This window comes from Taudactylus pleione, unplaced genomic scaffold (genome assembly GCF_031769625.1).
Source record: "Taudactylus pleione unplaced genomic scaffold, aTauple2 ptg000201l, whole genome shotgun sequence".
Lineage (NCBI taxonomy): Eukaryota > Metazoa > Chordata > Amphibia > Anura > Myobatrachidae > Taudactylus > Taudactylus pleione.
The window spans coordinates 52,450,788-52,475,999 of NW_028284603.1; the positions used below are offsets into that span (position 1 = coordinate 52,450,788).

At 43.9% G+C, this 25,212-nt stretch overlaps 1 long non-coding RNA gene across 4 annotated transcripts in view; it reads left to right on the plus strand.

The window, feature by feature from the left end:
* Positions 1–314: 314 nt before the first annotated feature.
* LOC148518401 (uncharacterized) overlaps positions 315–25,212 on the plus strand; it is an 816,630-nt gene continuing 791,732 nt past the window's right edge. For all 4 annotated transcript variants that reach the window (XR_015878985.1, XR_015878982.1, XR_015878984.1 and 1 more), the window contains exon 1: positions 315–496. This is a non-coding gene — a long non-coding RNA (uncharacterized LOC148518401). The remainder of the gene's footprint in view (positions 497–25,212) is intronic.

The window sequence follows — 25,212 nt, forward strand, 5'->3', positions numbered from 1 at the left end:
ACCTTTAATTTGTACACAAAATTATTGATAAACAAAGTATTTGATTGTAATGCAAACACTTTCCACAAATAAAACATGAGATCTTTTCGCTATGCTGCCAGTTATTGCCTGCAAATAAAGTCACTTCTACATTTAGCAATCACTACTGTACATCCGCATAGTCCGTATTCCCGTTGATTGCTGTATACAGAGCATACAGATCTGACACTCAGCATGCAGTGCGTGATAATCTCACTCTCACTGACACGGGAGCGCGCCGAGGTGGGTGTGAGAGGGAGCGCGCCCGGGTGACAGCTACAGGCTGCTGCCTACTGACAGGTCAGTACAGGGAACCACCAGCTGCAAGCTGTTTGAGAGCTACCAGCAAGAAATAAAGTAGTTATACAGTAGATGCAATACAGGTGAAAGAAGATTTAAATGAATTAATAGTAATAATGCAGAGCTGCAATAGTGGGGAGTGCATTTGACACTACAGCACAATTGGTCATCTGTGCAGGTAAGTGAACTATGAAGCATTTAAGTACAACGTTGCAATGGCTGTTATACTGTAAGTTCTGCACAATAACCTGCACTTTCTTTTAGAGTGAGACAAGTTTATGGGCTGATCCCAGTTTAGTACATGTGAATGGTATGCAAAAGAATTGTCCCTACTCCCAGCTCTGCTTCAGCATACATGGTGCAGAACATTTTATTGTACAATATCTACTAGTTCAACACAGCTGCAGGAATGCAATATTGTATTATACAAATCTATGTATGATGTAGATGGCTTTTTATCTCTGTTCTGCAGGCTTTGATGGCTGAATGAGGGAAATACTGTAAGTTTACGTTTGGTTGTGTCTATCACAGGTGTGTGCAACCTGTAGTTTTCCAGCTGTTGAGGAACCACAAGTTGCAGCATGCTAGGACTTGCAGTTTATCATCAGTTGGAACTTCTGCTTTCTCGACAGCTGCAGAGCAATTGTGTGTCAGGCTGTGCTGGGATTTATAGTTCTCCAACAGCTGGAGAGCCACAGGTTGCCTAATCTACTTTATGCTTTCATGGGAGCTGAGCAAACTCATGGTGTGAAGATCCATTTGGTGAAAGAACTGTTAGATCTGGCACCTTAATAAAATCTTAAAAAATGTACAATAGAATAATAAAAAATACCTATGCAAACATCTGTTGATTTGAGGCACATTGGCATAGACAAAGGTTAAAAAGTTTAAAGTACAGTGTATCTCCCAATTTAAATAATTATAGACATAACAATATAAAAAAAAATGTTTTTCTAAATGTAAGATGAAAAATATTAAACTAATATATATATATATATATATATATATATATATATATATATATATATATATATATATAATTTTTTTCTGGTTGACAAGGAATAATCCTTTAGTTTATTTTAGAAGTTCTAAGTGACTTGGCCATTCATTCAAAATAAAATGTTTTAATGTGATTCTGCAGGAGCTGCTACCAATGAAACAGCTATTATATACTTTCCTTTGTACGGTAGTTCATGTAAAATTGCTGTTTCACACACACACACTGTAAAGAGGAAGTGTATCTGCGGTAGATACAGAGCGATCGCAGAGTCTTGTAACTCTTACAGAAACTTCCTGTTTCTTTTTAAAGCTTAATTCTGAAATTCAAATAAAGCTGAAGTGATGTTGCAGGGAAGAGGTGTACAGCCACAGATGTGGTTATGTGACAACCTATCTGCTGTCACGTGTTGGGTTTTGGCGCCAGTTATAAAATAGGTATCATCCCCCACGTGGTATTTGCTGGTGACTGGTGTTAATACACTGAAAGAAATGAAGTAGAGGACAAAATGAATGTGATTAAAAAAGTTACTTTTTTCCCCTAAGTGCCAAGATGAGGTTCAGTGTTTTATAGTATTTATATGTATTATTATATAATATTTTTTATTAATGGCATTCCATTCAGGCACTGTTTTATTGCCTCCATTAAACAGTAATGTACAGTTTTCCACTTATTTGAAGTTAAAAATCAAGTTTTACACATCCCTATCTCATCAGTTCCCGCATTGATTCAAGGGCACATAGAAAAGAGGATATTGCAGTTGTTATATTGAACTGTTGTATGTATTCCGAAAAGGGAGCAAGTGTAAACCGTAACCTCCCATTTCCTACCCTTGTTTATATAATACTGTATAATAAATAACAAGTAATTATATGCCTGGAATTAAAATTCAATGACCTTTCTTAAATCCCAGTAATTTCATGTTTGTTATGACATTAGATTATGTAATATACAATTATTTGACTACAACAGATCTACTCTTTGGCATACAGTGGTTGACCTGAAATGCTTCTCTCTTAGGAGCATTCTGAATACATTTAATATAACTATATGTTGACTTGGACTGATATTAACTCAGCATGGCATCAGAGAATGTATGTGCACCCTCCCCTTGACTGTAATGTGTTGAAAATGTAATGTGTTCTCTAGTGAGTTCAAAATGTAACTTATGTAAATGATCACTGAATAAGGGATTTATATACTCAAATAATTTAAAGGAAGTTCCACATAAATGTAAGAGGGGAGATGTATCACACCTACTAAAGAGTACAAGGGGAGAAGTTTCCCAAAGCAACCAATCAGCTTCTGGGTATCATTTTATAGAATGTACTAGAGCAGTGTCGGACTGGGGCATGAAGGGCCCACCAGGGAATGCAGTGCTAGTGGCCCAAGCTTAAAGGATGCGGCCAGCCTCCAGAGGTGGTGTGGCCAGCCTCCACAGAGAGACTTGGCCAACCATTATAGAGGACATGCAAAAAACAGGGCCCTTTTATAAAGAAGGAGACAATGTGTGTCAAAGCTACCCACTTTGATTGGCAGTAGGACAAATATTTGTGTAGTTTCCATAGAAACAAACCAAGCACCTCAGTTCATCCAAGACACTGCTCTGCCAAGTTAATGACCCTTATAGGAGGGAGTAGGGCCTTCAGGCAGTGGGGCCCATCGGGGGTTTCCCCTGTACACCTGTGGGCCAGTCCAACCCTGTACTAGAGAAATGATAGATAGGACCTTATTGATAGCTTTGGGGAACTTCTCCACTTCTCCTCCTTAGATGCTTTGATACATCTCCCCCCAAGATGTTGCAATACCATACTGCTGGAGCTAAGAAAACTGCGCCACAATGAGGTAGTTCCTCTCCAGTCCCAGTGCTGTAATGAGTATATCTGCTCACAGTTCAGGGAAGTTTGGAAGTCAACCGAAGGCACTGAAAGTTTGTCTACACATCTGGTTGGATGATGGCTGCCACAGCTGGACCAGTTCTTAACATAAGTTTAAGCAATAGGTTTGCTGTCAAACTTCTAAACACTTTGAGGCCAGCTGTGTTATTGTAAAATGTTAGGTTTGGGGGAATTACTAATCAAAATCATACTCAACATAGGACTTTGCTATTGTTAGATGAAATAGTCTAATCTTGGTTGTTTTGTGGGATAAACAAATGCGTTATTTTTTAAGTTAAGGTTTTATAGTAAATGCTTCGGGTTTGACAGTGGATATTTGGAGATTTGACAGTAAATATAATATTTGTTTAATGCTCTTCTGGGAGGGTTTCTTGTATCCACAAAGGAGTGATTGTGCTCCTAAGAGTATCATATGTATACTGTAAGTTAGATGCATGAGACATGTAGTTTAGACAGTTATTTATTGTACAGGAATCGGTATGATTTACCGCCGGGAACAAGTCCGGCAGTTGGAATCCCGACAGTGGCTGCTGGACATGGGTGAAAATCCCGATCATCCCTAGGTAAGTATCTACTAACCTAACCCCCCCCTAACCCTCCTTAAGGGTGCCTAACCCTAACCTTCCCCCCAGTGCCTAACCCTAATCCCCCCTCTAAGTGCCTAAACCTAACCCTCCCTCCCGCTAGCCTAACCCTAACCTCCCGGGGGGGTGCCTAACCCTAAGTCCCCCCCCAGGAGCCCTAAACCTAACCCTCCCCCCCACGCGGCTGTCTGCAGCGGCGCCCGGCATCACTTCGATCGGGATGCCAGGCGCCGGTCTCCCGGCGTCGGTAAAATGACAGGCGTCTAGATTTAGATGCCTGTCATTTAACCCTCGCTGGGATAAAGCAGTCGGGAAGCCGGCCGTCAGGATTACATTGACCATTGTACATGCCTTAATCTTATTCAATCAGTAGCGAGTTATCCTCTAGTATACCATTGATGATATGCCGGCCATATACTGTTGAATTCATATAGATCCATTTCATATACAGCAGGTCTCTTTATATATAATCGTCTTGGCAACCTGAATAATTTCTTGGTGTAGTTTGACAATTTCTCCCTTTAGCTTTGAAATGTTATGTGGACTCGGGAACTAATAATAGATTGAACAGATTATGGCTATTGGATGGGCAGCACCCTCTACTCAGTGTATGTGGCCCTAATGTGCCCAAGGTTACTGTCCTAATTTATCCACTGTGCCTCATTGATCTCATGGGTTCCTAATGCATTGATGGGCTCATGAATATTGTCTAGCACACACCACTGTTAGTAGGCTACGAGTGCATTTTGTCTCTAGCCCTTGGAGTATGAGGAGTTTGAGTGCAAGCTTTTCTGCTACTGTACCTCTATGGGACAGTTATACCCCTGTCACACTTAAATACCAGATGCAACCCAGGTTGTTGAACACAGTTTTCAACTTGTTTCAACCTCTTCATACCCCTTTCACACTGCACCTTGGACCCGGGTTATTCCCTGGTCATCGCCTTTCACACTGCATCCGTGTCAGCCCTGCAAAACAGTGTATGTCATTAGAAAGAGATCTGCCATTTTTAGATGACATCATCTTCCAGCGCTCCTGATCTGCCAGTCAGCTCCTTTTACCGTACCCCAGGTTGAATAACCTGGATCGCACCTTTCAGACGGCAGCATATCCATACCTCCCACCATTTTAGTATTGGTAGGAGGGACAGTTGTGCGGCCGTAAATGGGCATGGCCTACCGGTATGGGGTGTGGCTTTGCAGGAAATGCCAAGCGCGCGAGCCGCGACCTGTTATCGTCATGCTGAGGGCTTGCCCAGCGCTCCGTGAGCTGTTGGACAGGCCCCCAGCATCTTCAAGAGCTGGCACTGTGTATATGGATGACGTTCGCAGATGCGCGTCATCCATTCACCGCTGCTCAGTTATGCAGAGCAGCAGTGTTAGCGGGTCCTCCCCAATTTCCTCCCCGCCAGCGGGACACTGGGTTTGCAATCGGGAAGCCGACTGCCTAAATACCGGCAGCCGGCTTCCCGACTGTCATATCCTGGCAAGGGCGAAATGCCAGGCGTCTAGATGTAGACGCCCGGCATTTCCCCGACGCCAGGAGACCGGCGCCCGGCATCCCGATAGTAGTGATACCGGGCGCCGCGAGCGGACAGCCGCGGGGGGGGAGGGTTAGGTTTAGGGCTCCCGGGGGGGACTTAGGGTTAGGCACCCCCCGGGGGACTTAGGTTTAGGCAGCGGGGAAGGGGGGATTAGGGTTAGGCACTTGGGGGGGAGGTTAGGGTTAGGCACCCCTAAGGAGGGTTAGGGTTAGGGGGGTTAGGTTAGACAATACTTACCTATCCACGATCGGGATTTCCAGAGCTGTCGGGCTTCCGCTGCCGAGATCTCTGCTGATGTCGGGCTGCCGCTGCCGGGAATCGAACCGCTGGCGGTATTTCATACCAATTCCGGACACTGCAGCCTGCGGGTGGGACAGTGCCTCTAAAATGGGACTGTCCCGCTGAAATAGGGACAGTTGGGAGGTATGGCATATCCGAATTGGTCCCAGGAATAACCCTGGTCGTAGGCCAGGACCCAGGTTGCCATGGTCAGAGGCTCAATGTGAAATGATTCGCCTTGACAAATACATTCTCAAAGTGGCTTTGGTACTAAAATGGGCACTAAATCCATGGGTGCTGGTTGCTTTAGTAATATAACTTAACATCTAAGCATAATAGAGTGATAAGTAAGTCTGTGATTGCGCACGCTTAGTTAGCTTTAGCGCTATATGTTGCTTTAAGCGGTTACAAAGCTCTAATCTAGATGTGTGCAAATATGTAATTGCCTATTTCTCTAACCAGTTGTGCACCATAAATCTATGGTAATAATTGAGGTTGTACAATGTTGTCTATACAGTTTCTGAAGGAAGTAGCCCACAAAACAGCCCATGAGACCATGGATAGTTCAATCTCATTCACAGACATAAAGTTACAGAAAATTGCCATGGTTTTTCTGAATGGCATTTCATACATAAGCCCTCGCAAATACACGGCTCCGTCCTAGGTTTTCAACATGGTTGTAACACTGGTCTCAGCTCTAAGAACCCCTTTCAAGCTACACTGCTGAGCCGTGTATTTTCCAGGTCGACCCCTTTCACACATAAGCCGTGTCTGCTCTGGCATTCTACAAGCCAGGCTGCTCTCATGTCACACTCATAACACTCACTGATCATATACGCATACAGCAATCCCTGCTCATACACACACACAAATCGCAATCACACACCCCTTCTCAAGCCACCAGACCTCAGTACACAGCTCAACACCCAATATGAGCTGTGCCTGTGAGACAGAGCTGGGGAGTCAAGGTGCCCAGGGCAGCAGTGTGCAGGTGAGGTGGAGAGGGGATGGGGAGTCGCTGGGTAAGGAGTGCTGCTGGTACAGGGCTGCACTTTCTCTCTCTCTCCCTCTCTGGCCTCCGCACCCTCTCATTGGCGGAGGCTCTGACAGCTATTGCAGGGAGGAAGCCCCACCCCCGCCAGACAGCCCCGAACAGCCAATCAGCTCATTCACTGCCCCGGGTCATGTCTGAAAGGTGTGACATGGATTTTTAGACCTGGGTCACACCTTTCAGACATGTGCCGAGGCACTGACCCAGGTTGCGTGTCCCTGGAATAACCCTGGTCGATTGATGGGGCACGGACTCGGGACTGTCAACCTTGGTCAGACCCTTTCAGACATAAGCCAGACCCTGGTAGTTTCGCTTATGTCTGAAAGGGGTATTATTGAAATATTACATCATGCCTACACTTGTATTTTTTTATATGTTTGTCTATGCGTATCAATGGCACATTGCATTGAATGGGCACTGGCTGTGCAGTTTTCTTCAGACAGTGCAGGTCGAGTAACATGTTGTATTTTCAAACATTGAATCATTTACGGAGTTACATTGGCAAATGTGAGGGTCTATTTACTAAAGTGTGGGTTTTTAGAAGTGGAGTTGTTTCCGTAGCAACCAATCAGATTTTAGCTATTATCTTCTAACAGGGATGGGCAATAAGCGTCCCTCCAGCTGTTGTTGAACTACACATCCCAGCATGCCTTGCAACAGTTTTAGCATCGTTAAATAGTAAAACTGTGTGTGTAGTTCTACAACAGCTGGGGGGACGCTTATTGCCCACCCCTATTCTACAAGGTGATAAATGATAAGTAGAATCTGATTGGTTGCTATGGGTAATAACTCCACTTCAAAACACCTGCACTTTAGTAAATATACCACCTGGTCACTAATAATGTGATATAATTTAAAATTGTCAGATTTCCAAAAGGGAACATCATAAGTGCTCTAATAGCTGTTGGGACTATATTGATATAAGACGCCTTAGCAGGTGACCTCAGAAGTAAATATTGAGCCGGCCTATGTTTACTTATGTAAGGGTGTAATTGTGCATGGTTCCCACAAGATAAAGCTGTACACCTAATTAATTAGGGCTGCCATATGTTCTCATTTTCACAAGACAGTCCCCTTTTTACCAGTAGAAATTTTTAACTCACAATGCTTATTTTATCATGATTCAGACCTCAGATGATGGTAATATGTAACTATAACTGTATTCATTTATTTGGTGAGCAAAAAAGAAGTTTGCGATAAGAACAGTTACAGGGCCTGATTCAGATCCGCTCGCGAGTGCTGAGCGCTCGCAAGCGGGTCGATGGTGCCCTAGTGTGCATGCGCACGACGGAGGCTGCTCCGTCGTGCGCATGCACGAGACCCGGCTAGCGACGCTGAAGCTGTCGCTCCTGGTCTCGCACCAAAGGGGGCGTGCTGTCGATGGTGAGTGACAGCACGCCCCCTTTGGTGGGCGTGCCGGGGGCGTGGCTGCCAGATGGAGGTTTTCCCATGGGAACGCCTACCGTCTGGGTCCGGCCCCACTGACATCACTAGTGATGTCAGTGGAGTGATTTTGGCTCTGATAGAGCCAAAATCACTCCAGGGCTTGCGGTCACCGAGATCCTACCGCAGGGTCTCGTCGCACGCCCGATGGTCGCGATGGTCTTGACCATCACGACCATCTTTTTGGCCGCTCGCATATGCTGTGGGTGGTCACCCACAGCTATGCGAGCGGCCAGGATGCCGCTCCAAGTTTAGGTAGGAGGGCCCTGATTCAGAGCGAGCGCTCTGGTTAGAGCGTCCGGCTCTGAATCAGGCCCACAATGCGATATAGCATGGAGCCTGCACAAACAGTGTTGCTGTGACAATGCAGCCCGCATGCAAGTCCTTCAGTTACTCTGACAGACTTGAAACCCCTTAAAGTGTAGTTTCTTTCAAACATGATTTTGCCTAATTAACCTCAACATGTTCGAGATAGTAAATCAAATAACAATTATTTTGAGAGATTTTTTTTTTGTGTTTTTACTTTCAGGGTTTAGCAGAGAAGAAATGGGTGTTGTTAGGCTCATAACATAGTAGTGAGCTTCATGAATCAATACAAGTTCAGTCTTACAAACACTTTAGCTTTCACTACTGACCACAAAAAATGTACAGGGACTGAGAAATGCAATGCCTGACAGTGAACATCCTACCGCCCCTGCTAACTGAAACCTGCATAACTAATTACTACAATACGGGCCTATAGAAATGCACACAAATGGCTTATTAGTTCTACACTGAGCATCTTAGAGACATGGAAATGTTGAATCTACTGTAGTGAGCAAAAAGAAAAAACATTCTTCTTTAAGGCTTGTGACGGTGAAGACATTTCCCATAGAATAAGGGTGAAGGTGCTTCTTGCACACGGGCTTCTCACTGAAGGGAAGATGTATATCAAACTTTGACGGGAAGATGTATCAAACCTTCGAGAAAGATAAAAGTAAGGATGGACTGGGTCTGTACATCAGCCCAGGCAGTCCACCCTGTGAGAAGGGGTCGTGGTTTAGTTTCAGGGGGGGACGTGCCGCAAGTCATTGGGGCCTGGCATCGCAGCAAGCCCTCTTCTCTTCGCGGCCTTTGCCGCCACCCCTTCCCTTCCCCGGACCTAATACCATGTATGCGGTGGTGTTGGGTAGAGGCAGTGGTACTTCCGTCCTCCTCGAACCAGCCCAGAGACCATCGGCCCTTCTAGCAAATGCCAGAAGTACCAGATGGCCAATCCGGCCCTGGATAAAAGTGGAAAAGTTGCCCATAGCAATTGATCAGCTCCTAGCTATCATTTATCTAGCACAATTAGAAGTTGATTGGTTGCTATGGGAATCTTATCCACTTTGTTTCTTTCAAAAATTTTATACATCGCCCCCTCATTGTGATGGTCAATTGCACACCGCCATGATGCCCACCAGTTGCTCGATGGTATTGCTGACAGTATTAGACTACTTCAACGGCTCCTGGAACTGTTTGCCCTTCTGGGTAGTGAGTAGATCTGTTGGTTCTCTGGCTAATTTCTCATGAATGGCTTAATGTAGGACAGCATGGATATGGATTTAGAGTGTAACCTGTAATCCATTAGTCACAAGAACTTAGTAGTGAAGATGTTTATAACAATGACACTATGTCCCCCTATGCTTTTGATGTACAAAGTCTGGTCTAGGGGATGTTATTTTTAATAGTCCCATATAAACTGCTCCAGGTATAGCAGCACCTCAAAGTTATAACGTAGTACATCAGTCCCTCTACTACTGCTGCTGTAGCTAAACATGCTTCAGTGTACCGGTTTGCCGCTATGAGCCTCCATGGGAAGCTCAGTTTATCTAATGAGTAACTATTGGTAGCTGCTCTGGTGCAATAGCTGCAGTTGCCCTTCCAGTTGATTAACAGGAACAGGGAAACCTTCAGCACCACTATTTTTTGGGGCCTGCAAGACTGGTGAGATAACTCTGTTGGATTCCCCTGTCCTTACTGGCCATCAGGGAAGTCAATATAAATTTAATTACACATATTTTTCTTTTCATGAAACTCGCATATATAACGTAAATGCGTGCACCTAAGGAATGTGAGATTTGAATAGAAATGCTAAGTCATGGTACTCGCGGTGAGGTTGTGCGAATTTTCTATAAAAAGTGACCTGGGAGACGCGCGCATGGAAAAAACGGCGAAACTATTCTGGGGCCCAAAATGTGGCAACTGAGATAGGAGGACCATATCGAAGGCTGTTAGTGGCCACAAGGAAACTACTGGAGGTTTTTAAAAGGTGTCAAATTTGTTTTTCAGCAAATTAAAGTCTCACCAGCATTTTGGGGTACAGAAAAACATCTCTATAGTATTTTTTACTGTGTTTAAGTTTGTAAAAAGATGAAAGAAACAATTTTACCTCTCACCTGCAAGTTCTACACCTCCACATACCTGTCCTACATAATCTACACCTCCTCATACCTGTCCCACATCATTTACATCTCCACATACCTCTCCCACATCATTTATACCTCCACATACCTGTCCCACATCATTTACACCTTGACATACCTATCCCACATCATTTACACCTCCACATACATGTCCCACTTCATTTACACCTCCACATACCTGTCCCACATCATTTACACCCCCACATACCTGTCCCACATCATTTACACCTTGACATACGTATCCCACATCATTTACACCTCCACATACATGTCCCACATCATTTACACCTCCACATACCTGTCCCACATCATTTACACCACCACATACCTATCCTACATCATTTACACCTCCACATACATGTCCCACATCATTTACACCTCCACATACATGTCCCACATCATTTACACCTCCACGTACCTATCCCACATCATTTACACCTCCACGTACCTGTCCCACATCATTTACACCTCCACATACCTGTCCCACATAATTTACACTTCCACGTACCTGTCCCACATCATCTACACCTCCACATACCTGTCCTACATCATTTACACCTCCACATACCTGTCCTACATCATTTACACCTCCACATACCTGTCCTACATCATTTACATCTCCACATACCTTCCCCACATCATTTACACCTCCATATACCTGTCCCACATCATTTACACCTCCACATACCTGTCCCACATAATTTACACCTCCACATACCTGTCCTACATCATTTACACCTCCACGTAACTGTCCCGCATCATTTAACCCATTATTGAGCTTTTTACAGAAATTCACCTGAATACTAACATGTTTTTGTTGACCAAATTATGCAATTTAAGCCCCTACAAGTGCATTATTTATTGGGATGGGTGTATCAGAGGATCTGCACTGTGTTCCGACATTTTTTACCTTAAAATAAAGATTGTCCCTACCTTTTCATCTGCTCAGGAGAATGCGCAAAAAGCGTAAATTTCCTCAAAAAAAGCAATGCGAGTTTGGAATTAAACTAAAAATGCAGTGACAACTGCTCGCTGGACCCAACTTGCACTAAACTGAATTGACCGCAGAGACTGAGTAATACAGGCTTGGACCAGGGAGGACAGGGATCCAAGAATATCTGGGCAGCTATAAACCAGCAACTCCAAATACTAAAATATGGGTAGGATAGGATCCAGAACAGTCAAAATAAGGCGCTTTCAGGATACAAACACAATTTTTGGGCTACACACACACAAACACACACACACACACACATACACACACAACAACACTGAACTTCCAGCAGTCTGTCGCCACCTACAGATTACATGGCATACTGCAAGATATGTACAATGATTTGCTATCTCCCAAAGGCAGACACATTTGGGTAAATTTACTAAGGTGAGAGTTTTTAAAATTGGAGATGTTGCCCATAGCAACCAATCAGATTCTACTTAACATTTAACTAGCACCTTCTAGAAGATAATAGAATCTGATTGGTTGCTATGGGCAGCATCTCCACTTCTAAAAACTCTCACTATAGTAAATGTACCCCATTGACTAATGCTTGGCACACACTAGGCAATGTGTGTACCCAGCGAGGGCACGATATATCATGCGGTCCATACACACTGCACGATCTGCTGTACGACCGCCCGATATATTATTCCCCCACCACTTCCAGTAGCATGGTGTCGTTCCTCTAATCTTCAGATTGGCCTGCACTGCAGGCATTTCTGAAGATGTCCAAAAACGACAAATCGTTCAATATATTGTCTAGTGTGTACCCAGCTGAAGGTATACGGACCAGTTTCACAAAACATTTAATACAATCATAACTTCTATGTAGATATAAAGCATATATTAGGAAACATTTTTGTTTCAATTTAACAATAATATAGATTCAAAAACAAAGTTGGAAAAATATTTAAGGCTTTCATGATCTTTCAAAACCAATGACATAAGAATGATACTGTTTTGAAAAACGTAGTGTCTAGGTATAATATATGCCCACTGAAGACTAGAACAGCTTACATTATTGTCTTCCAGTAAGTACAGGTGTGTGCTCATTTAGTAATACAAAGGTAGTATCATATTGATAAGTTGTAGTACTGTAGTTCAGTTTGTAGTTCCTGCAAATCAACAGGATTCAAACTTTCTTATTTAACTAGATATTAGTATACTTCCTCCTTACTACGAGCACTTTAATGGTAAAGGGAATGCAGTCATAATGGAGTTACTGTTTGATTCAGTTACATTTACATGCCATATGGATTAACTCACCACATCACAAACATGATTAAAACAAAAATACACAATACATAAAATTGTGTGTAGGCTATACACTGTATATCAATTTTTAAAAAAAGCATCTTTAGGATTCATTATTGACACTAAGGGGCCAATTTGTTATCAAAAATGGGCCCGTTACACATGCAGAAACGCTAGTCCGATCGGGCCGCCTAGTATTTAGCAACTGAAAGTTTTCAAAGTTTGCCTGCGGGAATATGGCGTTGATTCCCAGAGCACTGCTCCATCCTATGGGAAGGAGGTACGGAATTGTGAAAAGAGCTCAGAGTGGATCCCTCCATACTGAGTTCCCTGCAGCTGTGCACACATGTGAACTCAGGTCACGTATGCGCAGTCACCCAGCAACTCCGCGGTAAGTAACACTACTACTTCGGTAGCAGTGTTAGGGATCAGGAAGACAACTGGTTTTCAGAGCAGCTGTTCCCACACCAAAGCAATATTGAATTGCTCCGGTAATTAAGTATCAGGCCCCCCAGAGATGAATAGGCCCCTAAATACAGAGCTGGCCGGGAGAGCCAATGTGCCTGCAGCAGCACACTGCTAAAGGAGAAGTCATCCATGAGTGCATGCCTGGCAGCTTAGGTGCAAAGTGGGTGCAGGGAAAGGGTTGGACCCCATAGCAGCCGCACCCCTTGCACCTACTGTAGCTACGCCTAGGAAACAATTTGTCATTATTATATGGCTACATGAGTAAAAGAAAATTAAGTTTCATGTGAAAACAGGGTTATATTTCCAACTAAGGGTCTCATTCAGACCCGCTCGCGAGCGCTGTACGCTCGCAAGTGGGTCGAGGGAGCTCCGTCGTGCGCATGCGCAAGACCCGACGAGCGATGGGGAAGCCATCGCTCCAAGTCTCGCACCAAAGGGGGCGTGCTGTCGATGGTGAGTGACAGCACGCCCCCTTTGGTGGGCGTGCCGGGGCGTGGCTGCCCAGATGGAGGCGTTCCCATGGGAACGCCTACCGTCTGGGTCCGGCCCCACTGACATCACTAGTGATGTCAGTGGGAGTGATTTTGGCTCTGATAGAGCCAAAATCACTCCAGGGCTTGCGGCCATGAGACCCTACCGCAAGGGTCTCGTCGCAAGCCCGATGGTCACGATGGTCTTGACCATCGCGACCATCATCATGGACGCTCGCATAAGCTGTGGGTGGTCACCCACAGCTATGCGAGCAGCCAGGAGGCCACACCATTTTCAGCTAGGCCGGCCCTGATTCAGAGCAAGCGCTCTGGTCAGAGCGTCCGGCTCTGAATCAGGCCCTAAGACACATAGAATTGCATAGAGTGAAATGGTATACAGATACTATAAGGAATTAAGTAACTGTTATATAGTAAAAACCTTCTGAAAACAGCTTTTCATGTGTTTTGAGTTCCTTACCCCTGAAGTAACTTAAGGTGGTAATAGTTACTTAGTGCTGCCATAGCTTCCCTCGGGGATCCAGACGTCTTTCACTTCTCCCCAAAAGGAAGATCTAGAATTCTCCAGTGAGGTTGTATTCGGAAAGAATGGCCACACCACCTCCCCTACACTGAAGGGTACTGTGGCTGGGGGCTATGCTTTTAGTGCCAAAAAAATCAAGTTCTTGTTTTTGACAAAAGCCCAGGATCAAGTGGTACTGCTTTTACTCCATAGTGTACATGGAAACTAGAGATGAGTGGTTCTGTTTTGGCTCAGATCTTCCTGGCGAGTTCGGATCTCAGAACAAGGCAAAATATCTTCATGGACAAAGATGACGTTTTGCCTCGTTATGAGAACTTAGCTGGAAAATCCAAACCAAAACCTCATGGTTACAGACAGATCTAAACTTGATTTTAGCCAAAATATAGAGATTGTTTTTATTATTGAAAACTGTACGTACAGGACACAAGACAGTCAATTCTGTATCGCAGAACACATGAAATACATTACACCAAAGTACATAAATCATGCATACATGATAGCACAATAGGTGACATACAGGATTGAATGGGACACATATTCAGACATTTCTGAGAACAATATTTTCAATAAAGTTGATGTTATGTGAGAAGTGGGGAAAGGAAGAGGGAAGGTTAGTGAGAACACAAGCTTGAAGCTTTATTGAAAACAGACATGTTACTGGGGAGTAGAGAGACTGAGAGGTGGAGTAGTCTCCTGCCTATGATATATCTATGATGGATTATGTGGACCAGCCAGTGAGAAGTGTACAACACAAAGAGATTCCAGACAAGTCATAAAGTGTCCTTAACCAAGTACATCCTGGACAGCCCAGTGAGTGTGTATTCCACAAAATACAGTAGTCTGTAATAAGGATATTGAATTAGAACCTCTATACACTCCTGCCTATACCTTCTAATATCCTGCCTATACCTTCTAATATCCTGCCTATATACCTCTAAGGATGACGCTATTTTGCGTATGCAATCATATAGTAAATAAAGACTCCAGACCTTGAACCTGTGGTTCCAAAGCACAAAGTGATATTTCAAATAAAAGTACAGTCAGTTACACGCTATGATCTAAGTACAATTTAGCGCAAAGAATTATACAGACCCCAGTACAGTCATACATACGCAGCGCTTCTGGACCAGATGTAGGCATCAGCAAGAAACCCCCGTCTATCAGCATTCAGCAAGAAGACTCAGACTGGGGTCGCAACACACACGTTTATACTCTCACAGAAACAGACAACACAATAGAGAGGCTTGTCACTGATGCCATTGGTTCCCAAGGAGGATGCATCTGTTGCAGAGCATTTAACAGGTTGATTCAAATAGACACAGTCCAGCCTCTAACAACTGGTTGTCTCTGGTTTCCTGTTCATGCACATCCTAACAGTTGGTCATACAATGTACATTTCGGTGCTTTAAGTCTCTGCGGTCCATAAGTTGAGAATGCATATTGCGATCTTCACACCAACGATACCGGGAAGCTGTGGAGAGGGTGCAGATCAGTATAATACCAAACATGACTTACTTATTATGTATTAAACCATAGCTACCAAATAACCTTTATTTCACAGCAATTATAATAAATGAACAAACTTGAATCTTATACTTTAAAGCTTATGAGACCTTGTATGTAAATATGTAATCTATAAGTATGTGGGGTTTGATAGAAAGACGCTAGTTAACTTGGGGCAGATGCGTGCACATGAGGCTAATAAACAGCGTTTTCATACAGGATCTTATGCATTCGCTAATATGTGACTAGTTAACAGCGCAATTGTGCGTATTATTGTGTGTATGAGAAATGGTGAAAGATGCAATCGCATGATGCTAATAGTAACATCGCCATATGTACTTAAGTGTGAGTTTAGCTAAAATGGCTGGGCGGCCATTCGCAAAATGGCGTTTTGCGATCTGATTTTACAAGATGGCATCTTACGGCCAGTCGCAAGATGGCGTCGTTACGATCTAATTTTAAGCTGGTCTTGTCTCAGCCAATTATCCAGCTTCGACAGTAATGTATCTTGGCACACAGTCTATGAGTTCCTATTGTGGAGCATCCAAAAGGGCCTTTGCAAAGGGACACTCCCAGAAGAGGTGCAAACGTGTTTTCTTTGCTAAAGCACTAGGGTTAGTGTATGTACCTGCACAGGAGTCTGTATCTATGTGCCGTATTCAATTACCCGCAATAATTTTGCTGCCGTTGTCAGAATCTAGTTTCCACCTACATCACGCGTTTTGGCGGCAGAAACTTGTCGGCGCATCCTCACTTATCCTTGTATTCAATTCCAAAGGACGCGAAAACGCGTCCCGTGAAACGCAAACAGGCGAAAAGTGTTGTCAGATTTGGGGAAATCAGCCTGACTCCCCCAAAAGATGCACTAACATTGGGGTTCATGGGAGATACCCCCGAGTAGACCTGGTGAAGCTATTTGGGGTACTTAAGTGCTCTCAGTTGCTAATTAGCGTCTTTGCACAAGTGGTAAAGAATAGCATTTTGCAGTTTTTTTGGGAGAAAATAACTAGTCCCAGCAAATAAAATAACTAGTCCCAGCAAATTTGGGGTACATGAAAATGGGTGCAAGCATGGTTAAAATTCGTAAAAGTGAGGTCTTAAAAAGCATGAATAACGCATCTTCAGCAAGCACCTGCAATCTAAAAAACACCTCCCCCATACTTGCAGACCCCCCCAAAGTCTATTTTGCTAGTTTTTAAGTTTGTACCCCAACTTTGTACTTTTTCACCCCCTTTTTCAAAGTCATTTTTTGGGGTGTCCATTGAATTATTTTTTGACGCAGTTTACCTTCCCCACCTTTGCACCCCAAAACCGCAATTTTTCCGCCTGCTATTCATAGGCGAAACTTTTCCGCCGGGTACATAGCATTGCATTTTTGCACTGGAGAAAACTCGCAACAATTGAATACGGGGATAAGTTTCCGCTGGCGAAATTACGTCATCGGTGAAACTTTTTCGCTGCTAATTGAATACGGCCCTATACGTGGCACACATGTGTCATTAGAGGCATTCCCTCCAGGATAACAATCCATGCCATGTTTATGTCTGTTGGAAAACCAGCTATTAAGCACTTTTTTCCCCCACAAAATGCTGTGGCTGCAGGGAGCTTTGGAATAGGCCCCATTACGTCCTTATATCTGAGGCGCTTGTGGGTAGTGTTTGTTTTCCACCAGTCAGGCTTACCTCATAAATGCACAGTTCCCTCACAAACTTGACAACAGGTAGATCCAGGGGGTGTCTCATGTTCCTAGCCCCATTATGCCACAGAACCATGGTAACCAGTGGTTACTCCAGAGGTGGGGCTGCAGTACGGTCCAAAATTCAAATAGGGGAGTCGCACCAACTGCCAGTGATTCCCAGCCAGAGATCTTTGGCAGCTATTGGAAGAGCAGTTGCTGTGGTTCCCCTATTTGAATGTTGGACTGCTCTGCAGCCTCACCTCTGGAGCCGCCACTGATGGAAACAATCATAATTGTAAGTGGAATACTCCCCAAACCTAACATTGCAGAAGCCATTAATCCACACTATGCATTAATGATTTCTAATATACTGTATATGATTTAATAATCTCACCATACTTTTATACACAGCAATGCTGTGCTCACAAATAAGGAATGTACCAGACCGTCACCTAGCATAGACATTGCATACCTGACATTCCTATCTTTACCCCATGCAACAATAACAAGTGAAATAATAATTAGCATTCCTTTCATACATGTAGCCCACATGCACTTAGATAGAGAGAATAGAAAGCTGGTCTTATGACCTATCTTTAGGTCTCACATAGTTTAATCTAAGCGTCAGCTTCCAAAATCAGTGCACCCATGCTTCTAGCCACATGATTGTCATTAGGGGGCATGTTTTACTTAAAACATTTTGTGGAATGTACACCAAAAACATCTGCAAATTATCCCCAGAATGTATTTTAGGGGGTCCGCAGCAGATATCGGCAATATCTGCTGCGGTTTTCCTGTTTCCGATTGCTATAGTATGTTGGCTATGAGGACTGCTAAACTGTATGATTTACCAAGCTCCAGTATGCAAAGAATTCTGAAGCTTGTCTCTGTTAGCTAACTATAGCAAATGTGGGGGGGCGGGGGGGCGCTGCGGTTTCCTGGAAACCCCCATCCCCAGCTCACACCATGACCACAATAGAAATAGTAATATAATATAATTTTACTAAAGCTGCATTATTTTCTCAGTACAGGTATCACAAATGAAGTAATAGGCACCACCTTTGGATCTTTTAATGTGTCAGCCAGTAATAAATACACCTATGCACCAACTAGGAGATCTGGAAAACATGCACTGCTAGGCAGGGGCAGAACTATGGGAGACAATGGAGGCGCCTGCCGCTGGGCTCCAGCTCTGAAGGAGCACCTCCTCCATTGTCCACAACATATTCACCCCACTTAGGGCTGTAACTATGTACCCGGAGTTTACCGTCACGGCCGCCCAATACATGGCACCCCTTCCCGGCACCTGAGAAGCCATCATACACTAGTGGAGAGCTCTATGTGAGACCATCAGCTGCTGCCTTCGTTTATCTATAGCCTGTCTGCATGCAAATTGCTACATTACAGTGTCAGCAGCTGTGACGGAGGGGCACCAAATTAGAACTTGCGTCTGGGATGAACTAACGCCACTGCTGCTAGGGGTGCACTTCTATAGGCCATCAATGTTATTAATACTGTACAATAATACACTATCCAGTGCATAAGGAGACCAATATGTACATATATGTCCAGGGCAGTGCTAGGCTCTTGTGCTGCTCCTCCAGACTCCCGGACTTGCTCCAATGCTCTGGACTAGTGCCCACATCTGAAATAAAAACAATCATCACAGGAAGGACGGTTGCCGCATATAATGGCATACTGTGATCGTTGGTTCTGTATATGCTGGAATTATGACACACAGGGCCTGATTCAGCAAGGATCGCGGTTGCGATTACGCATGCAGTCTCACTGCGATGATATCCTAATCCATTGCGATCACCATGCCGTCGCAGCACAACATAAGGACGCCCACCTTACCTTACACACATAAACTTAGCAAGACTGCAAAATCACGCACACTTGCACAAGCTCTGACCTTACTTAGAAATTGCTAACCTCGTAGAGAACTCAAGCTGTGTAAGGCATCGCAGTGGATAATTTAAGCATGCCCATCCAATGGCATTCAAAAGCACTGGTACACCTGCGTTTCGCCAGCCATTCCCCCGTCACCTCCCACAAATGGCACTTCCTGTCAATCACTCTGCGATGGGTCTGCGTAGTCACTGCAATCGCAGTCCCAATCGCAGTGGCTGGTTCGCACACTGCAATGCATACGCACGCATGTGCAGAATGCAAAAGTCGGCCGATTGCGTGTGTAATCGCATTTGCGATCCTTGCTGAATCAGGCCCACACTGCACTTGTATGACGCATATTAAAGCTGGATAAGTGCTAATCATGTTCTCTTCATGAACTGGCCACACTCACTCTAAAATCAAGCATTTGGAAACCTCCCTCTAGAAATTCTACATTTTCCACTGCTAATGCTATAGGCTACATATAGCATAATTTATTATTATACTCAGGATCTCTCCCCGGTAATAGCCACTCATGCATGTGCTGTCTGATGACCACGCATGTGCATTAGGGTCTGCAGCATAAAGTAAAGTGATCGCTGATAAAATCACTTTACACATTGTAGGGGCAGACTCCTCTAGGAGCCCTTGATGTGATTTTTAATACATCACTGTGGTACAGAATTTCTTATTGCTGCAAAGTAGCGGCAATAAGAAATTCTAATTATCGGGTATAAAACCCAATAAATAATAAATGGGCCTCTTGATATGTTGGAATTCGAGGTGATGAATTGATAGTAATTGCATTAAGTGCTGAAAGCTGGCAAATGTAGTTATATTCTAGCAGCAATGGCTTTCTAACACTGATTTTCTCCCATACTTGCCTACTTTAATTATATCCTCTCTGGAAGAAGCCATGAGAGAAGATGCAGCTGACATGCCAGGGCCATGCTTTCCACGTCATTAGGCCACGCCCCCAAGTCCGTGGGGAGGGGGTGGGACCAAATGGCGTGATTTTCTTCATTTTAGTCCCGCCTGCTCTGTACGGACCTGAGATTCTCCGTATTATCTCCCCATCCTAACCACTTCACTAGGAAGTGGGCGGGATGCTGTAGATCGACCTATTCTTCTGGCGGTGAAGAGGGGGCAAGTATGTTTTACCCTCTCAGTCAGTCTGGGGAATGTAATATTGCTGCCATAAGAGTAAACAAAAACATTTCCTCCCCATCTTTTTTTATTTATTTGGATATCTCTTAGTAGATATGCTATATAGGAGCAGCAGAAAATATAATCTAACAGGTACTCTCTATTTCTGTACAAACAGGAACAAACACATGCTGCAATCTTAATATGCTGCTTTCAACATGGAGGAGGAAAGAAGGAAGCACCTTCTTCTATATTAGCCTGGATGATTGAACACACCCCCTGGTTACCTTCTATTTTTATCTAACTTTTGGGGTCTATTCATGTAGAACATGAACTGGCTACCGAAAAATAATGCTATATATTGCATTACATCAGTGCGGATATAGGCCCTGATTCAGACCCGGACGCTCTTTCAGAGCGCTCGCTCTGCATCAGGGCGCTTTTTTTTTAAACTGGAGCCGGCCTCCTGGCCAATCGCTAAGCTGTGGGTGACCACCCACAGCTTTTATGAGCGGCCAGGTGATAGTCGCAATGGTCTCGACCATCACAACCATCGGGCTTGCGACGAGACCCTTGTGGTAGGGTCTTGTCTGTCACAAGCCCCAGTGAGCTTCCAGCTCTAATAGAGTCGGAAGCTCACCACTGACATCACGAGTGATGTCAGTGGGGCCGCCCCCAAACGGCAGGCGTTCCTTCGGGAACGCCTCAGTTTGCACAACCACCCCCCCCGCCTACAAAATGGGGCAGGCTGTCAATCAATACCGACAGCCGCCCCGTCTTGTAGTGAGCCCAGGAGCGACGGAGCTGCCGTCACTCGCTGGGGCTCGTGCATGCGCACGCCGGAGCCGGCTCTGGCGTGCGCATTGCGCAGTGGGGGACCATCGACCCGCTTGCGATCGCTGTGTGCAAGTATGTTCCAACCCTTTTTATATCTAATCTCAGGAGTATGACAGGGGAGGCTCTGCCTATCCCGACTGCACGTCCCTGGTCCGGCGTCTTCCTCTGCCATCCCGGGAAACAGTGCGAAGACAGCAGAGAGCAGGAAAGTATTCAACATCCCTACTCTCTACATCCAGCTGTACAGATTACGCCATCCTGAGATGTTGAATCTGTACGCAGCAGAGGAACGGAAAACAGAGCTAGTTTATGGGGAAGTGATCCAGCCATGTAGTCTAGAACTTCTCCACGGTAACCCGCTTCATGAATAGAACGAAGCAGTGAAAAGCTCTGTTTTCAGTTAAACAGGGCTTTTCACTACTTCATGAATAGACCCCTTTATCCGCAGCTGAACAATGATGACATATGCATGTATAATAAACACGGTTGAGAATAGTTGTTGCAAAATCAAAATGACACACCTAACAATATCAAACCTATGTCCGTACCGCTTCAGACAGTACACAGTTTTCCGGTATCACCAGGGGCAGCCTCCCCTCCTTAAATCACAGCAGCCCAGCACACGCTGCTGTGTGCTGGGCTGCAGTGGGAGACTGCTCATGTTGGGGGGGAGCGATCACGCTGATGGCGTCCCCCTGGCTTTACGACAGGCTGAGTGGTACTTACCTGACCCCTGTCGGGATACCAACCATCGGAATGCCGCTATCGGTATTTTGACAGGAGGCATCCCGACAGCCGACATTACATCCCAATTCCATCCCTCAGTCCTACATCTCTATATTGTCACACCAGGTTCGCATATACCATATATGTGATTAAAAGTGGGGATCTCTTCTCCACTTGCTCTTGATCCTCAAGGGTAATAACACCTCTGCCAATTAAGATTTCATTCATTTATTGTATGTTATTTTAGTGATCTGCAATCTCTTTTAATTTATAGAACCTCTATTTGTACTATGCTTCCACCTAGTGGTGGTAAGTGACAAATATTGTTCTCTTATTGCATTCTTCAGATTTGCTTGGGGATGGCTGATAATTCTAATTGTACTGTCCTTATTTAGTGTGGCTTTGTTTTTTTATATATATAATTTTAAGGTATCATTTTGATTGGTGGATTCAACTGCATATGGTTTGTTAATCAATAACAACTAGTTGTCTCTGATATTACTATTTTGTGAATTTGCTATAAGTCTTTCTATGTATTGTTTTCCCAACACATACTAGGAGGAATGTAACCAGATTTCTAATTGCAGGCCTTTTTAGCCTATCTCTAGTGCAAGCTTTATTTTAGTGACATTTGCTTTCACATCACCTTGTCAACTCATAGTGAACACTTTAAGGGATATATTAATGTTGGCCGGTTTATCCGGTAATGGATAGATTTGTGGATAGGTCAGGTAATCTAACCACTCTGTCAATGCCAACATGGTGCGGAAGCGACCTCCTCCACAAACTCCAATTCCCCATTCCCTTCCCTCTCCCTCAGTCTCATCCCCTTTATCAGTAGGGGACGTTCTTACCCATAAACAGGTCTTGGCAGGCATCGCAATTCCATCCTCAGCAGATAACGCCAAATAAGTGATTTCTATGTTAATGCCCCTAAAGGGAAAACATCTTGAAGATCATAATGTCTGGCTTGATGCCTCTTTGGCCAGGATAGATTCCAATACTGCCAGGATTGAGACACTAGAGCAGCAAACTAGTTCTACGGAGGATTTTTTACCCCTGTAGTTCAAGAACCAGGACCGGATCAGAGCCTGGTGCTGGTTGCGCTAAGTACAGGTGAACCCTACGCAATTTTATCCCTGTACTTACACATCCAGGACTGGCTATGAAAAGTCCGGGGCTGCTTCTGTTTTGGGGAGGGGGGGGGGGCACACAGCATTTTTTTTTAACTTTAAATCTTTCCAAGATTTTTACAGTACAATACATGCATGCATCTCACTGATGTATGCATGTATCTGTGTTAAAACTAACTGCTCATGCTGAAAATGAAAGCATGAAGTAGTTCTATTCATTTGGGGCTTTGAAGTTCATTTTGGAGTGGGATTCGCTGTTCGATTTGGACATGAACATGCAAAATCGAACAGCAAATCCCTTCTTAAACTGAAACAACATCGAATTCGGGTTGAAAATCGAAAGACAAATCCATTTATTGAATTTGAGATTTGCTAAGGGATTTTGCTGTTCAAATACAATTCATCTCAGGAGATTTCAGTGATTCATAAAAATGAATCTCTAATTGAACTTTAATATATTTACCCCCATGTCTGAAAAACTTGATGACTTAGAAAACAGACATAGGCGTAGTAATTTACATTTTATTGGTATCCCTGAGTGCATCAAGGACGCTCAATTAAATGAATATGTTAGTGTCTAGATTCCTCGGACCTTGGACTCTCATGATGACACTGCAATCCCTCAGATTGAGAGAGTACCTAGAATAGGCCCTATGCATCAGAATGGTGACTCTCAACATCGTCCGGTAATTGCCAAATTTCTTGATTATCGGGCTAAAGAATTAATGCTTTTGGCCTATCGTGCCAAGCAAAATTTGACATAGGATGGTCGCCGTATATCAATATTTTAAGATATTTCTACCGTGGTCACGCAGAAAAGAAAGGCCTTTCTCTGAAGTTTGTAAGATGTTGATCGACCAGAACCAGCACTTTGCGTTTCTCTATCAAGCATAATTGAGGGTGATAATAAATGGTTGCCCCGTGATCTTTACAGACCCTCAAAGGGCTAAAGATTACTTTCAAAGAGGTAGTTCACCCTCTCCTGCTAATACTGTAGCTGGATCAGTAGACTGATTCTGAATGATATCCTAAACTGCTATGTGATTTTTCACTGATATTGTTCTTGTGTTGGTGTTTATACCCCTCCCCTTCGCATTACATGTATGGGAGGGTTATGGACCCCTTTGCGTTTAGGCTTGCACTTAAAATACAGTATTAGTCTTAGATTATATAATTCCTTATAACAATAGGCTAGAGGCCCTTTTTCCTTTTTTTCCTATCATTATTTAAATTTTACAATGTGTTTTATTTTTTATGTTTTCTTCTTTGTTGCTTGGTTATTTTTCTGGAGTATCCCCCATCTCAAGAGGTGGGATCCTCTAGTCATGCGGCTGGAGGACTACATTGCCTTCCGACATTTTTTTTCTTGTTTTGTTTGGAAAATGTTGCACTATAACCTATTACATACATGGGCAATTTATGTTTAGAATCTGCTCTTTATGTTTATCATATATATTGTCATTTTGTACAGGGGTTTGTGGGGAGTCGCGCAGGAATGTGATCATGTAATTTTTGGGTCTGTTCTTTTTTTACATAAATTATGGCAGCGCAGGCGGATAATGCTTCTGCTTCTCGGATACAGCCTTCTATCTCTTTGTTGTCCTGGAATGTGGGTGGTCTTAATTCCCAGATAAAGCGTAAGAAGGTGCTCACACACAGTAGATTATGCCCTCAGTTGATCTTCCTACAGGAGACGCATTGGGTGGCAGGGGATGTCTCCGCTCTTTGGGCTTCTTGAATAGGGGAATGCCTGTCAACATCTTATCATTCAAAATCGCAAGGTGTGGCATTGCTTTTTCATCGCGATTTTACGATACGCTATTTTAGACTTACTTAATCCCAATGGTGATATATGGTGGTGGATGTGGAGTTGGAAGGTGCGCGTTACACTCTAGTAAATGTCTATGCATCTAATGTCAATCCTGGGGCATTTTTTCGAGATTTAAGTCAGTTGTTGGCTAGTCGTACTTCGTACTCATTGATTCTTGGTGGAGATTTTAATACGGTCG